The 5,216-nt window shown below is 45.0% G+C and overlaps 1 long non-coding RNA gene across 2 annotated transcripts; it reads right to left on the bottom strand.

Annotated features, from left to right (window-relative positions):
• Positions 1-716: 716 nt before the first annotated feature.
• On the bottom strand, positions 717-4,145 carry LOC125941805 (uncharacterized). Of its 2 annotated transcripts, XR_007464623.1 has the most exons (3): positions 4,078-4,145; positions 3,064-3,241; positions 717-3,029 (listed from the first exon to the last, which is right to left on the bottom strand). It is a non-coding gene; the product is annotated as an uncharacterized LOC125941805 (long non-coding RNA). The 2 variants fall into 2 exon arrangements; XR_007464622.1 differs by lacking the exon at positions 4,078-4,145 and having other exon boundaries at positions 3,064-3,483.
• Positions 4,146-5,216: the final 1,071 nt, after the last annotated feature.

Below are 5,216 nucleotides of genomic sequence, written 5' to 3'. Positions count from 1 at the left end.
ACATTTGCATAATGCAGATCAATAAGTGTTGCCTCTAGGATCACTTAAAATCATGTCAAGAAGCATGGATAACTGTCACTTACTGAGTGCACATAAAAAGCACTTCCAAAAGGTGGGCTCAAATGCTCAAACTTCAGTCACAGGACGCATTCTTGGCGTTCACTAAAATATGGGCCATGACCCTGACACTGCCTACATCAGATTCAGCTTGCAGTTGTGAAGTGGCCTGGGAAGTTCACAAATAGATGTGAAATTATTTTAAACTACATACTATAGTTTGTACCTGCAGTTGTACCTGCTCATAGCATAACTGGCGCTATCTAGCACACTTGTGATAAAAAGCAGTTCCCCAAAAGAAAGGTGCTCCTTTTTGTAAAACTTCCGTGACTGTATATCAGGTCTGATACAGGCACAGGATCACAAAAAGGGTCCACAGGATCACAAAAAGGGTCTGAGAATCCAAGACCCATTTCCTTGAGGCAAAGACCTCAAATTTAGCATAGAGCCAGAAACCAGGAACAGTCAGTCCTACTCACACATGCCTATTTTAATTTTTCTCATTTAGTTTCAGGTTAACCTAAATTATTGCCATCATGATAGCCATCAAATAATATGGTAGCATCAATGTTTGTATTAATCATTTAAGCATTGAAATCTAAAAGCTTGCAGCAGAGTGAAAGGTCAGAAGGACAAGGGAAGAGAGGGGAGGCATCATATTCTAAAATTTCATATTTTTAGTGGGTTGCAGTGTAATGGAAATTGGCAAGCACTAATTGAGCGACAAGGCCACTGGACACAGGAAAAGCAGATTTAGCTGAAACACAGCAGCCTGTAAGAAAGAAAGGCAACAATCATTCTTTGCGATGCTTGGTCTGAATCACTGTTTTACATGCCATCGGTGATCACGAACATGCTGGAGGTAAAGCATATGCTGTGGCTCATTTTGCGTCGCCTGTGCTACTAAAACCATTCTTACCATCTTACTAAAACCATTTGTGAAAAAGCATGCCAACAATAATTCAGAATTGAGCACCATGTGTGTCATGAAGCATCACATCATAGCCACAAGAACGTTGTCGTGTCGCCAGAAGTAACCTGAACAATGAGGACACATCTATAGCGGCTTAACTTTAACAAACTGAATGCCTTGGAAGGAAGATTCACTGAGCTAACACATCTATGGCAACCCAACCAGAAATCTCTAGTACCCTCTGAAGAAGACGCGAAAAGGCACTCAATGTGCACATCACAGGGTTGCAGTGCCCAATGTATCATTTATGCTATGCTGTGTTTGATACCTACAAATTGTGATTTAAACATAAGAAACACAGGAGCCTATAGTCATGTTTCTTTCTATGCTCGATCGAGTTCTCAGTTATGGATAGCTTAGCAAACTAATTACTAATTAATTACTACGTAGCGGCAAAGGCAGGCACCAACAAAGGATGTGAAAGAAGACGGTTGTTGTTGTTCGTGCTCACTCTGCTTGGCCATGGACCAAGCCCCTTTTGTGAATCTTTATTCCTGACATAAAGCACGCTTAGAGCTAAATTTGCACACACATTTATTGGGCGTGCTGGTTCTATAGTTCAACCTCGAACTTTGTGTGCGGACTCTACCTGCAGTCTTGGCTATGCCTGACCACAAGGAGCAGCAAGATGCCACCTCACCCCAAGATGTCAAATGATGTGGCGTGTCAAGGCAGCAAGACTGTGTTGTATTCAGCAACACTGACAACCATATTGTGGAGGACCGGCTTTCCTCCTATGTACAACACGGCACATCAGCACAATAAGAACAAGGAAATGCCCCACACATGTGCACGGCGCTAAACTGGATGCACTACCTGCAAGAGAGAATGAGGGAGAGTGAGCTTCACGTCACTCGAGCACCTGCTTACAAATGTTTTTTTCTTTGGGCACAGTATCGAATACAAAGCACAATACAACAAAATACAAATACCAAATACAAACCAAAAGCAATTGCACGCACAACGCGTCACCAAAGCAAACACAACACCTGCTTTATATGTTGCATATGAGCTGAAACGGGTGAATCCCAAACTCTGCGAGTGTCACATAACACCTGAAAGCATTAGCTGCTACGAGAGAACCAGTGCGGTTAATCTGGCGAGCTATGCATGCATCTGTAGCCTAATGGGCAAATAATTGGGCTGCTGCACTAGGGACTCGCGTTCAATACCCACCATCAGGAGCATTACTAATTATTAATGAAGCTACCTGGGCAGGTGTACTAAGAAATTCGAAAATAGATCATGATAATGCTTTGCATTAAGAGACAACTTGCTGCCGGTTGGAGTTTAACCAACATTTTCTGCTTTGCGCTTGCGATGCTCTACCAAGTGAGCTACGTCAGCAGTTGTCCCAATGTCCATTTTCTTGGATAGTTTCACATGTGTACCAAACTTTGTCCTGGAAGTGCTAGACAGCAGAACAAACAGCCATGATGGCAGATGTGAAGTATCCTTTAAACCCCTGACATTAAATACAACATTATCTTAAAAGCAGGCAACTGGCCAATGAACACTCGTGTTCTACCTTGAGGCACTAACACTGCCAATGTCGAGACATTTGCATTTTATGAGCTACAAAAATCAGGGGAACCACGGAGCTCAATTTCTTGTTAGTAACAAGCACAGACAACGAAGCAACAGTGGCTGCATAGAAAAATGGGCTAGAGCTCACGACAAGCATTGGCAACTCACAATAGAATTCTTTCTCTACAATTCATTGTCTCAAGACACCTCGAAGCAAATTTTGTGGATTATACTTTTAGTACGTCTTTTGCGACTGCAAATTTAAATGCGTGTAATACTTTGTGGCAACTTGGAACATTTTAATGTTTAGCATCTCCATACTTTAAATCTGTGCACGGACAAGCTTTGCCACCATTTTAGAACAATAATTATCTGGTGTCATACACAATGACTCAAACCACTATTAGTTAAAGCAACCTTTAAAGGAGCAGAAGCATGCCCTTAGCAAATAGATATACATACCAGGTTTAGACTGAGCAAACTAAGCAGTACTTGTGGCTTTCAACAAGGCAGAAACAGGTCAGATGTTGACAAAGACAACAAATATAAGGTGCGGCCAAAGGAAATAAGCAGAAGCTGTAAAGACAGCAGCAGCACAGTGAAACAAATTAGACAAATGTGCACACCGCAAGCGTTCCTGAGGACAATACACAACGTCACTGCCGCAGTTAGAAGCAAATCCTCCTACAAGAAAAAAAAAATATCAAGATTGTTTTGGTGTAAACAGCAAGTGTGTGGAGTTGTTTACATTATAAAAACAGCACAGACAACAATTAAGGCGGACACAGTATTTGTGTCATCTGCCTTACTGCTGTTTTTACAATGTCGATTACGGTTACAAAGGTACGCACATGATCTACGAACAACGAAAGCAATGGATGTGTATAGAAAGGTGAGTTGAATTCATACACTCATATATGTTTAATTTTGAAGGTGCCCGTAAAAGCGACAGCAGCAGTAAAGCGGGTTTGGTTAACAGCTTGCTCACAACGTACACATTGCGCGATTTAACTCCACGGCTCTCAAAAGAGTTGCTAAGAAGCTGTAAGTGAAAGAAATACGCTTTCTTTATCTCACTGCAACAAATGAAAGCCTCTGACGCACCTACCGCGGTCAGCGCAAGCAGTGAACAAGGTAATTGAATGCAGCAGCAAGGTAATTGAATTGCATGGGTAAATAAGAGGCGCATAGCGTAGTCATCCCATAGAGATGGAGAAACAAAGACCTACCCACGAGATATATACCAAAGGACGGCATTCACCGATAGAGCTAGTTGAGTGCATGCATTTTCCGGCGCGTGAACGCTTCCGCCGTTCGTTTTACATCGGGGTAACGCGTAGGAACTGTGATAGTACTTGTTGAAGGCACGAACGAATAAATTATCCTGCGATCACTACGAGACCTGCGACAACCGTTTCGTGCTCCTTCGAATTTCGAGATCACATCGGCCACAGCTCAAATGCGCAACCGGTTGTTTTTACAAGTGTCAGCTAGAGAACGGGCAATCGCACGACACTCACCTTTGCTCCAAATGTGTCGCGGCAGCTGAGCAACAAATGTCATCAAGCCCAACCCTGCAATGTCCGCAATTTCAGCTACGAAGCAAGTGCAAAAAACGAAACTTGAATGCTCACAATGCGCGCGCGAACGAGGCGCGAACCATAGTGCCTGAGTTCGAGAGTAGCTATTTCAAAAAGCAAAAAACGAACAATAATGTGACGTCACATCCGGCAAAGGAGAGTTGTTCTCCTTTCTCACCTTCTCTCAGCTCACGCATGCGCAGCGACATCGGAGCCCTCGGGGGCGACGTTCAGGTGTTACTTGGACGTCCCCAAAGGACACTACATTCGGCAGCTTTTCATATTGTTTGCGATCGTGGAGCTCCAAGAGGAGATCACCGCTTGCCATCCTCGTTGCCTTATTGCCTGGTCCTAGAGCCTGAGTTAGAGATTTCGAAACAAGAAAAGGGGAGATTGTTCGAACTTGTTTTTCTGGTTTTTCTGAGTGGATGACATGAAATCGTGGGAAATCTTGTCTTTGACGTCCAAAGAACTGGAATACATCTTCGGTGCGCCCTCTTTTTTGACGGCGATCAGGGAGTGGTGGAAAAGGGCTAGCCATAAGAATATCCGGGTTTTCGGCAGCAACGCCAGCCACCCACCATGGAGCCCAACAAGGGGACGCTGCAGGGCCTGTGAACACAAGACCTGCAGACGCCAGCTGTACGTCACTACTATAACCAAATATGGAATACCCAAGGTTGGCTACCCACACAAGGTTAACCCTTGCCGCCCAGAAAATCAGAAGTAAAAGGAAGCGAGTAGGAGACAGGAAAGATTGAAAGTCAGAGAGAAAGACGAAGATAGAGGAGGAGGACAGGAAAGGGCGACTGCCGATTTCCCCCGGGTGGGTCAGTCCGAGGGTGCCGTCTACGTGAAGCAGAGGCCAAAGGAGTGTGTTGCCTCCGCCGGGGGGCCGTAAAGGTCCAAGCACCCGGCATCGGCTCAACTCCCAGGATCCCCCTTTCCCCGGACACGGCTAAGCCGCGCACGGCTACACGCGGGAGGGTCCAACCCTCGTGTGCTCGGGTACGTGGTGGCGCAACTCACCAAACGCCTGCTTGCGCAGACGCCCCTGCGGGGCCCCGTACGTTTAACGG

The sequence above is a fragment of the Dermacentor silvarum genome, unplaced genomic scaffold (assembly GCF_013339745.2).
Source record: "Dermacentor silvarum isolate Dsil-2018 unplaced genomic scaffold, BIME_Dsil_1.4 Seq345, whole genome shotgun sequence".
NCBI lineage: Eukaryota > Metazoa > Arthropoda > Arachnida > Ixodida > Ixodidae > Dermacentor > Dermacentor silvarum.
This window is presented reverse-complemented; position numbering and strand designations above follow the sequence as displayed.